Source organism: Scomber japonicus, chromosome 24 (genome assembly GCF_027409825.1).
Source record: "Scomber japonicus isolate fScoJap1 chromosome 24, fScoJap1.pri, whole genome shotgun sequence".
Taxonomy (NCBI): Eukaryota; Metazoa; Chordata; class Actinopteri; order Scombriformes; family Scombridae; genus Scomber; species Scomber japonicus.
Window position 1 is genome coordinate 11,828,153 of NC_070601.1, and position 13,788 is coordinate 11,841,940.

The following is a 13,788-nucleotide window of genomic DNA, read 5'->3' on the forward strand; positions in this document are numbered from 1 at the left end:
ATGTGTCCTGTCACCTTCATGTAAACACATTAAATAGATTTATATAGATGTACTCACCATGTGACCACAGTATAAACATAAATAAGCCCAGAACTGAACACAGTTTGGGATATTCAAGGACATCCAGGATCATAGTCTTCAATTCCACTCCACAAATCACCACAAAGTAATTACACACTTATTTCCTGGATGCCACATGGTCTCCAGTGGACTAAATATCAAGATTCCATCCAAAAATTAATACAATTCAGCATTATAGATTAACATAACACCCATGATCTCCATTGGTTTAGCTTGTCATAGCGCTGCAGTGATATACAGGTGTACCCCAGGATGTGGTCAGAGGTGCAAAAGGCTTGAAACTCTCAACCACAGACGGTTTCAAAACTGTTTTACAACCTGGTTTTAAATCACTCTTTAAATATGACATTAAAGTCCTCTTGTGTGTTTTTTTTGCTTGGGTGTTTGAGCTCCACTGTGCAGAATGATGTATGTGTGGATTTTGACACCTTCATCTGCTGAAGGTGGGAAAGTTTCTTTGTGCTCACCTTAAATGTCAGTTGAAGATGGATAACTACAGGCATGAGTTTCTGTCATCACTAAGAAGTTGGTCGTCATGCACCAACTTGAATGGGCTTAGAAATAGTTTCATATTCTGATTCAAGATTGGGAGGAAATGTTTTATTAGTTCACTAAACTTTCTTGTGTGGATTAAAACCATGTCAGCAGCATATCGTCTAATACAGCTGTGACCCAGCAGGAAGGTGACACAGCAGCTTCTGGTGGACATTGAGTGTTACGGGGGCCTCTGAGGGTTACAGTTAATGAAATACACTAATGGAAGGAAGCTGTTTCACATTTTCCTCCCATTCTGTGCTCCATCCCAAGGTCAAAAGAAGCTTTTCAATGATGGGAATAAACTGTCAGTTGCATATTTTTCGAGCTAAAAAACCTTAAACAGTTTCAGGGCCCCAACAAAAAGCATATGACACATGCCCTGGCTCAAGCTCCACAATTACCCTGTAGGATGTGTGGGGGTCTGAGGTGTTTTGAAGTGGGAGTGCACAATGTCAAAAATCCATCTTCATTTGATGAAATGAAAGTGCCACTATGTGTCACCAGCAGCAACTGCCAGATGTGGGCCATTCGTCAATGATTCATGGATAAAATTACAGCTTCGGGAACATATGTCTTTTTTTTTTCATCTGTAAAAGAAATTTTAAAAAGGGGGAGGGGGGGGGGCAATATTGCTCAGGGGAGCAGTCAAGCAAAGAAACACGCCTGAAGGTGATGTGTCAGTCAAGAATACTTACCTCCATATCAGCAGTATTATTGTTTGTCACACATCACTTGGAGATGAAGAGTCCATGAACACATATTAGTCATGCATTTGCGTGAGTGTTTGTTCATTCTGATGTGTGTTTACTAGTTTAGCAAAGCCTTCGTGAAGTTAATTTTCAGAGTTAATTATCTGCTATTGGCACTCGACGGAGAGATATCTGACTTTGGAGTATTATTATTATTATTATTATTATTATTATTATTATTATTATCTGGCATCAAGGGACCGATGCATCATTTCCCACTACAGCAGACGAAACAGCAAATGAGAAGATTAAGAATTCAATCTGGAGATGGGGGAAACACTCACACATTCACACACGGGTTCATTGTGCATCTTATTCCCAGGGTCTTGGACCAAACTTGATGTTATGAGAGATGTACTCATGATTTATGAAAGTAACTACTCCATCAGCTGGAGTGCAGTCTTGTTTTTGTCACTCCCAAACAGTAGCTTCACACACACATTACACACACTCATGAGTTTGGGTGCTCCAAATGTAGAATGTAAAAGTGAGTACAATAACAAAGCTGTCAATAACATTCTGCACATCTGGATGGAATATTAGAATATTCAGCTTGTATTAATTCCTGTTGAAGGAGAAAGAGTCCCCCAATCGGCCGCTTGAGTTAAATACAAGACAAAAAGAAAGAAAAAGGAGGAAAATTAAACCTTTTACAACCCAAATATACAAAATGGCCCCAAAGAGCACTCACGCTGGTTTTGTAAAAGCATAAACAGATGAGTAAGAAAAAGAACTCAAAGAAACAGGATTCTCTGATGTCTGCTTTCTTTGGAAGTGATGAGCAAAGATGCACCCTCAAGTCAAATAAGGAAGGGTTTCCAGCTCAAGGGGGGAGAGTTGGAGAGTTTGGATATGGGGGATGAGCCCCTGAAGTAAAGCAAAACAGACAAATACAAGTTAATGGTTTCTAATGGTCTCCACTTCATCTCACTGAATGTGCCTTTATCCCCATGTCACGCTATTTACACTGTATAAACATCCTTCTATAAATGTGACTGTCAGGCAGTTTTTCACCATTGTGCATGAGGAAGTAGTTCCATTATGCTTCAGTGATTTAACCAGATCAGTTTGAAGTGGGGGGTTTTTGAACCCACATTTCATGTTACTACACATCCAAAAAGGTGCGCTTGGTGCTGCAAGAACAAACTGATCCCTGTGGCTTACACTAAAAGAGTTCCTCTTGCATCAACAACACTTCGTAAAATTTCCAGTGATAAGAGGAAATGAATAAAGTGGAGGATGGTTTGTGTGCCAGAGGGAGGAAAAGGCAAGTTTCATCTAATAAAACACAAACTTCATGTAGTTTTTGATGATTTTTGAATCTGATTTTATTTGGGATAAATATTTACAATAAGTGGTGGTGTTTAGCTCAGTGGGTAGAGCACCTGCCCCATGTGTTGAGGCTACAGTCCTCACTGCAGGCGACCCCGGTTCAAATCCTGCACTGTGAGCGGCCCTATCCTGCGTATCATTGCCCCCATCTCTGCCTCCCATTTCCTGTCACTCTCTCTACTAACCTGTACATTAAAGGCAAAAATATACTTAAAAAAAAAAAGAATATAAAGACCAATAAAAATGATGAATAATGTATTATCTTGGTGGTGCATTGAAATCACAGTACAACAAAGTCCTACAATAAATAAATAGATACGTAAAAAGGTAAAGAGCAGCAATGAAAAATAGATGTAGTATACACCGCAGTTATATGAAATATTGTGAAATTCACAGTGAGAATTATATGGTATGTTTGCACTCTACACTTAATACTCTGATCAGAACAGCATTTTTCTAAAACAGCACTTCAAATCTGATCTAAGTTCAACTTTGGTGAACTTTGACATTCAAAGTTATGCCAATAGCAAACTCTCTAGGTTTGTTTAGCTGGAGCAGGGCATGGAGCAGGGCATGAACCAGCGGTAGGAGGTGATTTTGATGTAGTGGCCACTGTCAGAATCTTAGATCAAATGATGCCCACTGGCCTCAATCAGACTTTTCCCCCATGCATAATCATCATGAAAGTAATGAGTGTAAAACTATGAATATATATTTTTCTGTTCTTTGTGTTATCAAAAGTATAGCTGTAGGTCCAATGCAATTTCAGGCAATTACTTTCCACCATTCATTTGTGCAGGAAAATCAACCGTGCAACCTTAAATTATGAAATGTCATGTCAATAATGTAAGACTAAATGACCAAATAATGACAGGTAGTTATATTTTCCCGCAGTTATTGTTGACAGTGTGTTCTAATGTTGATGATTAATATTGATTGTAGTATTATTTTTGGCATTATGGTAAACGGACTGCACTTATATACAACCTTCAAAACACTCAATATGCTTTTACGCTACAAGTCACATTCACTCTCTCACACAGAGAGAGAGAGAGATGCATAAACTTAATAAAGGGTAATTAAAAACACACATTGCTTCAGGTATGTACATAAAAATAGAACAAAGAACCTTTTTTAATTTCAAAAAATGTTTTTGGAAGTTTTACATTCCAGTTTCTGATGCAACAGTGACTTTAATATTTACATAATAGCTGGGTGCTTCTTATTAGAGTTAGAAAGCACCACAGATGTTTCCTAGCAACCACTTTTACACATAACCCGTGTTCACTACATGAGACATATCTAATGTTAATTTAATGCAACCTGATTTAGTGAGTCACTCATGTGAAATGAGTTAGTACTGTAGCTAAAGATGACTTACCAGGTGCTTTACATACAAACTTAGAGATGTATTTATGAACAGCTGGTGCAACTCAGTCCTGGAGTATTAACAGCTGAGAGATCCAGCATTGGAGAACAAATATGACTCTTGAATTAACCATGGTAACGATATTGTCTTATGAACTGAGCTAGATAGTTATACAGGGAGTCACGACTTCAGATTCACCTGTGAACTGTAATGATCTTTTGAAACACTTTTTAAAAAAACAGCCTTTTTTTTAAAGATGAGGCATTTAATGGCCAAGTTTTGGGTAAGGTGTTATAGAAATTGAAGGAGTAATAAATGTGTGTTTGCACTGAATGTACACTTGAGTAAATGTCAGCGTTGTGCCTGGATGATAAATACAGCACATAAAGCTCCAAAAGAAATCAATAGAATGGAGGGAAAATCAGACAGTTGGTCATTTCTTCCCTGCCTCCCTCTCTCTTCATCTCTCCTCTTCTTCATCTTTCACCTGTGATTACCACTCCAAAGAAATCCCCTTTTTTTCTCAGCTCTGTCTTCAAATCACATTCCCACATTATTAAAACGAAGACTTTTTTCCACATCCATATATGGAGGATAACGATGACTGCTTTGGTTGATCCGTTTGGGTGGTGTTTAAAATGAAGTGATTATATAATATATTTTTTGCCCACATGTTGTTTGTCCTCTAGTTACTCTTTGAATTTGAAGAAATCCACCTGAGAGTTAATAAGCAGTGCCCACTATTCCCTTTGATTGTTTTTAATGCGTGTCTGTATGTGTGTGTGTGAGTGTGTGTGTAAAGTGTGAGTGTGTGGGTGACAGTACATGCGTGTCTATGCGTGTGTGTGTGGGCGAGCACATGCATCTGAGTAGACTGTGTCTGCCTGTGTGCGGTTCTGTTGTTCGGTGGGCGGTGTTAACGATAGCGCACTAGCTTTGTGTGTGTGTGTGTGTGTGTGTGTGTGTGTGTGTGTGTGTGGGATGATGATCTACGTTGCAGACTGGGTTTCTAACAGTAGTGGAAAGAATAAATGAAGCAATTTTCAAAAAAGGTGCCATACAATTGATGTGAAAGAGGCTTTTCCCTCACATTTTGGAGCAGGAAGTTTTAAAAGAAGCCAAATCGCCTCGCTTTGAAGTAACAGGCTTCTTTATGGGAATATTCATCCACTGGTGTGTTTGGCCCACTAATTAGCCCTTTTTCTAAAAGAGCATGGACAACAACTTAGCTTATGGTATTTCCTCTGTAGCACTTACTTAAAATTAAAGTGATGCAAGTGAAAGCAGCACCCCGAGGACAGCAAACTAACTTTTGAAGGCTCGTGCCCTTGAGCCCTGAGAAGTCTCATTTCATGTAGAACAATCCGCTCGACATTCACAAACATGCAATGCCATTTAGAATAATATAATCCCTATTTAGACAGGATTAGTTGGGGTTTTTTTACCAATCTGAGGTGCTTTAATGTAATTTGCATACATTATGGTCTATCAATCTAAAGAAGCATTCATTTAAAGATAAGATAAAAAGATGTCTTATTTCTCGTTATAATACTGCTTATTGCTAAGACATAAAAAGGAATGATCCGCAGTTTTGCGTTTGTAAGCTGCCAAAAAACGTAAAAGCGGTGTGTTACATTTTGGAGATGAACCGTTTCGCCATTAGCTGATGAGTTTGTTGGGGAACAGATTGGAACCTTTTTTACTACCTCTGCTTAAAGGGATTTCACCCGTGGCAGACTGGCGCTTGAATTCATTTCACATATTATCATCAAAAATTAAAGTTACATCACCTCCTTTTTAATAAATGTAATAAGTGTTAAAATGTAATGAGGCCACGGAGAATGACTACAGTGTAAAGGTCAATGGGATATTAATTGGAAAAGGTCGTCAAAGGGTAGAATAATCACATCATGCTCCACTTGATGGTATGTAGCTGGAAGTATCATGTTGATATTCATAACCTTTTACGGCCTTTCTTGCTCTATCAAGTCCATCACTAATCTCTCCTCTCATCCCCAATCTCTCCTCTCATCCCCTTCTTCTTCTGCAGGCTCCTAAGTTTTATCTCCTATCTTCCTGCATCACATGATCCCCACATCCACCTGCACGCCAGGTACCAATCCCCTCATCAGCTCCCCAGTATACATTAAATCTTGGCCTTAGATATAGTTTTTTGCCCCCTGTTATTCTACCTATCTTGTTTTTTTTACCCTTGCTTGCCCTTTTCGCTGCCTAATGCTGGACTTTACTTTGTTTATCCACCGAATAACCTTTTTTTTTTTTTCAGTCCACATTCTGAGCATTCCTAGCAGGTGTTGCAACAACCTAAAGTTCACCGTAGTGGAAATGTTAGGACCAAAAACCCCCCAAAAAACAGCATCTCTCCACATAATCAGACATATTTTCAATTCTGACAGCGCCACATCCTCAGTATACTGTGGCTAATCTAATTTAAACACAGATGAGGTTGTTTGTGCACTGCAAAGAAACAGGAAAAACAAATTCAAACAACCCGTCTTAATTGAGTCTTAAAACGGATATGTAAAACAAACCTTTCACAACAACGAGAGGCCACTTGTTTCCAATGTAAATCAGCTTGTTTCACTTGTTTCTTGAATTGAGTTTGATGTCCTCACAGTAGTGGCGTTATGTGGCTTATTCCACCATGAATCACAATCAAAGAATCCCTTTACTTGCGCAAAAGGCTTTAAATTTTCCTTTTAAGGAGGCATGTTTTTCTCATAATTAAAATGACACATCTGCTATGCGATGTTCGTGGATGTTTTTTTTTCTTTTTTTTCTCTTTTCCAGCCACAAACAGCAGTTAATGTTTTCTGAGCTACACTGTGATGGGGCTGTAGGCAGAAGCAAGGAGGAGGTGAAAAGTGTCAACATAAAAAAAAAGACTGTAATCTGCCAACAAGCAAGAACTGGCTTAGAAAGAAATATGATGCAGCTCATGTAACTTGTGGAAAAAAAAAAAAGATAAGATTTGCAGGACTCGAGTGAGAATTCTGTACATATTTGGCAACTTACCTGGAGAAAAAATGAGTTCTCCGAGTTTTATTATAGCGCTATAGTTACACAAGCCGTTTTTGCTCTAATACTGATCTGGAGCGCTCATCGAATTTCAAGCACTAGAATATTGAAGAGAAGCAGCTCTCTTGATCCATTAATGATTAGAGGATAAGTTCTACTTACAACTCAACCTACAAGTTATTGTCTCAACTCTAACTAAGGCAACATCTGATGTAACCTGTTGTAAACCAGCTATGTGCTTCCTTTTATTTTTCTCTCTCCTTCTTTGTCGTGCTTTATATTGATTCGACTGTATTGATTGTGTATATGTCTCCAATAAAGCATTATGGGTATTCCGTAGTGCCAGTTCCAAGTGAAATAGCAGTTAAGTATGTCTTGCATATTGTATGACAGAAGCTTGCATCTCCAATATTCAAAGCCTTTAGATGCTGCAGTGGTGATAGAGAGATCATGACTGTTAAGGTGTGTTTAGACACTCTTTAGTTCCCTGGGAAACATTCTCCACTCTGGCAGCTGCATCTTCATGTCAGTTTGTGCCACTCTGTGCAAATATGCCATTACTTGCATCTTTGCATTGACTTTATATGCAATCACACCATCTCTAAAATTTGCTTCGCATTCTGTCTGAGTGCAGAATTTCCACAATACCTTAATTGCATTCTTGTTACCATTGTTACCTTGCAACCCTTTATTTGGTGTTTGTACCAATAGCACAAACAGTATACGTGCAATGATATATTAAATGAGGGCATTAGAGCGGTTTGGGATTTTGACATACTGAGCTCTAAGCTTACTGTAAGTGAATAAGTAGCTCCCTCCATTCCCTCCAGACTTACCAATGATGTACCTTCGGGAAGACACTTAGCTGCTAAATGCTCCAGTGGAGCTGCTCAGTGGCCAGAAGTGGAAGACTGTGGCTGTGCTGAGCAGCTCCCAGCTGTGAATGTGTCATTCTGTATGAATGTGAAGCATGGCACTGACAAGGAAAGCATCCATGCTCAGCGAATATCTCCCTGGATGAATAAAGGCTGAAAAAAAAGACCTATTATATTTTAAGCGTGGCTAGATCTAGTGGAAATACATGAAATGACTAATCAAACCAGAAATATTGATGAAAATCCAAAGCTAGCACTCAGTATTTTTTGCAGGCTGAGAACTGCTATTAATTAAATTCTGAAACATCTCAAAATTATGTTGTGTTTGCTTGATCAGAGGGCAGAGAAGAAGCAGTAAAAGATGATAGAAAAATGCTAAAAACGGTGGATTAGTCAAATCAGAAACACTTACACTATTGTCTCTGTGCAGCTATTACAAACACAGCATGGCACAGCACAGTTATCCTTCTCTCTGTGGTGCTTCATTAAGAATAATTGGCCAAATGACAAGTCACCGTGTTGCACAGCCATTTCATCAGCAGTAGTCACCGTAATTGGGAAGAGGCTTGGCTGCGAGAAGAAGGTTACCCTCCCTAATAGGGAAGGAGGCTGACTTCAAGCTCCACTCCTGAATATAAATATATAATCTAAATGCCTTAGAATAAGCTGAAGCATGGAAATGTTTGTTTGAGGGGAGCACAAAAGGCTTCAACACTGGCATTCAGCAGCCAAGATGGAGGCATGCCACTTCCGAAATCAATAATGAGCCCAACATGGTGCTAAAACTACATAAACAATGTCTGGCTGACACTGGCAAGCGTCTATTCTGCTAATGTGGGGAAATGAAAGGAGGGGAGACTTGTCCTTGAAAACAAAGGGGAAAGAAGAAAGGGGGTTTGAGAAATGACTGCACAGGAAATGCAATAATGAGATCAGCTGATCGTCTTTTCTGTTTGAGTGGAAAGTCAAGGTATTGCTATGTTGTTGTTTAAACCAAATGATCTTAGTCGGTGGAGAAGGCTCATTGCTTTTAGACTGTCACTCAAATGATCAAGCATAGCCATTGGATAGATACAAACATACTGCATGTGGATACCTGTTCTAATTATCGGATTCAGCTGCCTTAGCCGCACCTATTACTATTCAGTGCATAAAGCCAAGTATACCGCAGTCTCCAATAACAAACACTGGAATGAGTTGTGCTACAGAGTTCAGTGATCTATACTGTGGCACCGTCCCAGGATGCAAGCTTTTTTATGAAGTCACTTCATTAAATGTCTGCGCGTGTCAAATTTTAAGTACTGTCTCACAACAATGGCAGCTCAGACACACAGGAATATGCAACAGATGCACAAAAAGTATTTGTACACAGGTGCAACACTCAGAGTTTGAAACTATTATCTCTGATGCCAAGCAGTGACAATCCTAGTATTATAAAACTCGGTGTGGCCTAAAGTGGTGGAAAGCCACTATATTCTGGTCTTAACATGTCAAAAAAAAGTTTGATGTGATTCAAAACAGGCCCCTGGAAAATGTTCATAAAAAGAGACCCAATCCAACACAGTCCAAAGTGTCCTTTACCCCCTAAAATACCCCAAAAGGTATTTTACCCTATTGGAAATCAGGCCCAATGAGACCCTATTTGGATCTGAGTTCCTCAAAACAAAATGAACCTGTATTGTCTTGATGAATCTGGGTGTAGTGAAAGCCAGTAGTAAGGTGTAGTATCATTGAGGTGTTGGCCATGTAGCATAGATAAACCATTTGACCACAGCAAACATGTAGGAAAAGATTACAGGTGTAATCCTTGGCTGTACAATATTTGCATCTATGCTGCTGCAAATATCTCTCTATGGGGTAAGCGTATAGATGCCATAACATTTAAAAATCAGCTGTAATCCACTAGAATGACTCATTGAAAAGATTAGTCATCCATACCTCCTCTGTTTGAACAGCATTTTTAAATGAAAGGACAATTCCGTCCCAAAAACAACTGAAGTCTCTCCATCCAAGCACAGAATCCATCTCTGGCAGCTGATTCTAGGTCAACGATAATTCAAACAGCAAGACAAAAGACTGTAGCAGCTTGGGCCTCAGTCTGCTAACCAGGCCAGACAAAATGACTTGAAACACACTCAAATAGCACCTTCCAGGCTACAGAGTATCACTGGAATATGTATGAGAGAACCGGTGACGGGGGAAGAGAGAGTAGCCGAGGGAGACTGAGAGATGACATGATGGAGGGAAATGAAGGTAGATCCTAAAACTAACAAGATTCAAGTTTTACGTGCCAGCCGACAGTTAATATTTAGAAGCAAATGGTCTTTTTTTTCTCGTTTTTTCTGGAAAGTTCCACCTTTTAGCCACAGTAACGACTATAATTAAGGCACCCAGTACAGTGGGAGTTAGTTCAGCTGGGCTGCATTCATTGGCAACTTTGCTGCTATGCTGAGGCTGGTATTTGAAGAATTTTTGTGTGGGTTGAAAACTTAGGTAATTCATAATAGAAGAAATTGAGATGCTGATGATAATAAAATATGTAGGCAAAGACCTGGAGGTAATTACAATGCATTATGAGCTTTCAAAGTTGAAAGAGTGTGGGTATAGCATGTATTATACTGAGTTTTAGGTTTGTTACCTGACTGGGTTTTGGGTTGAGGAGACTGTAATGCTGCTTTCCAGAGTTGTGGCTTTGCTATAAACTTTTACGGTGGCTTCACTGATTATTTCCACGTGGCCCAGATCTCATTCAGGCTGTGCAATGTGGCATGACTTCCAAAAAGTATGGTGACACATCACTACAGTAACTTCATACACTCTCCTTTCTTCTCTGTTGAAGCCACTCACCATATGTTGATATAAGAAAGTAAGTAGACAAGAAAGCCAAAAAAGTATCAGTGCAGTTTGTTTTGTACACCCCTGTCTGCATCATATCTAAGCATCTGCATGAGCAATACCTTTTCCATCTCTGGCAACACTTTAAAAAAGAATTTCGACTCATGCTGCCGTATAAAAATAGATGTTAGTCCTCTAAAACATCTTTTAATATCATCTCCCATTCGAAAGGAAGTGGAGGAAGTGGATGAGATGCAGGAAGAGTTTATTTCATTGGGTAAATTTGCACACAGTAATGTGAGGTGACAACCTGCAGCATGTCACTTGAGTACTGTTTTTCTTCAGCGCCTCAGGTTTGGGAGTTGTCTTAGCGTAAGTGTCTTTTGAGTCCACTGGCTGTAAAACTTGTCAGATTATAATAGATGCTTCATTAGAATCCATTAGCCGCAGCACAAACAAGACTTTCCTTGCAGGTATCTACAAGTATCAGTCAGACAAAACAAGGACCAGACATGAAGCTTGACGACTAACTGCCAATTGGATGGGGGAGGGAGGGGAGTGCATACAAGATAACAGATAATATCGGCTACATTAGAAGATTAGGTTTGTGTCTGTGTGCGTATGAGTTATGAGAGGGAGTTCTGTTTTAAAGGAAGTTCAATTTGAAGCTGCACTAATGTCAAGATGCACTTTCCATTGTTAATGTTTTTATACTGGCAATGGCTCAAATGACCATGTGTAATGTGAAAGGGGTCACCTCTAGTCATGGTTCCACAGACTTATTATCCAACTTTGGAGTTTTTCTCACATCTACTGAACATTTTAGTCTCGTTCGCAACTAGTTCAAGCACCTTTCAGCAAAACAAATTTTAAAAAAAAAGCTCTGGTTAACCCATTGTGCACCACCTTCCTTGCACTAAACAACAGAAAGATAAAGGTAGCAGCTATCTGGTGAATAAAGTGGAGCATTTTGTCCCAAAACAAAGCAAAAAGATGTTTGAACGTTGGACTTATATTGGCTCTAATAAAAAGTATTTCCAGATCCATCCGAAAGTTGCTTCATGTCCTCTCCACGTGTTGAGTTTTCATCTTGTTTCACTGCCCCCAAGTGGGCAAAAAGATCAATGACGCTTTAATTTCATATTTTCAAGGGTAGTTTGGGTCTGAAATTTCACACAAGCAGTGTTATCTGAAAGATCAATTAATAGGATATTCACTTTGAAATACTTCCATGCATCCCTTTTTACTGACATATTAAAACCAGCCTTGAGATAAAGAGTGTGGGAAGGAATGGCAACCATATGCAGCATTAAGACAAGCCAAACCAGGAAGTCTTAAGTTAATTATTACCATGACCCTGGATAAGGACTAAAGGAAAGGGATAGAAAAAAAGTGGAAATGCATCAGATGCTTTGCATGTGCTCATGAATAGTATTACATGAGTATTTGACATGATGTCATATTCTACTTCCAATGATAAATACAATACAACAAATATAGATGGCCCATTAATATGACAACATACCAGAACCTTGCTTTATTCAGTATCATCTTACTGTGCTCAGGTATCTGGCTGTGGGCCGAGATTTTGGGGCAAGCTGTGGCATATCTTGTCTTTGCTAGACTGGCAAAATAAAAAAAAACATGTCAGAAAACAGGTTTGTGTTAAGCTAACTGAACTGATCATGACAGCTGATAAATGATCAACTTCAACGATGTCCATTCTTGCAGAGAAACTATAACAACAACAGAGGAAAGAAAACAGAAAATGGCTTTAGTCTACCTTGGAATTTGTTTTGCGTGACATGAGTTTGAGATGAACCGGTTTGGACTTTGATAGCAGTTGCATTACAGTGTTAGGATGATCTTGATCTTACTCGTCAACACAATATCATGCCAACACACATTCAAAACAAATCCATTCCGTTTGTAGTACTTGGCAGGAATCCATCTGTTCAGCTTTGGCCGATTATCCAGGTTTGGGTCATGAGGGCACACGGTTCCTGCTGGGGGATCCTGAGTTTGGACAAGTAATCCCTCCAGCAGATTCTGGGTTTACCACACTGAGTGTCCTCTCATACAATCTAATCTTGATCAGAAGATGTAATCACTTGGGCAGTTTCCTTTGAACATGACAGATAAAAGCTGTGCCATTCTCCCATAAGAAGGCTCATCCAACTCTCAGAAACATGTGGAAATGGGGGGATGGGGGGCACATCTGGGCAGCCATCTTTTCTAAACCATTTGGAAGTGAGAATGATGGTGAATGAGCATGAAAAGTCCATCATAATTGCATTGCAAAACAGTTTTTGGTCTAGAATGAGCAAAGCTGTGCAAAAGGTGTTGGACAATTGGTCTCAAGATCGATTCCTTTGTCTTATTTGAAGCAAGTGCTAAAGACAAATTGTGCATTATACAGTACTTAAGAGTAGTTAATATGTCACGTAAATGCAGTGGAGTAGCATTAACTCTGACAAAGTACTCCACTAATGGCACAGCATCCACAAAATGCCCTTCAAGGATAAGGCTGCTGGTATTCTGTATTAATATTGTCAGCAAATCCCATGAAAGACCAAAACCAACAATGTGTTTAGTCTGTCAATATTTAGCTTTCCCTACACTGTCCGTGGCACTCAGCCCCAACTCCTTTCGTTCCAGCGATGTAAATCTTTAAAAATGGCTCACAGACCTATAGTTTATTTTTTATTCAATTGGGAGTAAATAGTGCATTTGTTGGGGGACTGTTTTCAGCTGTGGATTAATACATGCAAGTTAGAATTCATAGTGGAGTTGGTTCAAAACAATCAACAGTGCTCATGGTCATTGCTATCGGGGAACGTGTCACCCGGTGCAACAGTCTGGCTTATTGATGTGGTTTTTTTGGATGACAATGGAACTCTTTGTCACAGAGGGAAAAATATATATAAGGCTTTATCCCTACAGACATTTTTTAGAGGGATACATTCATTGT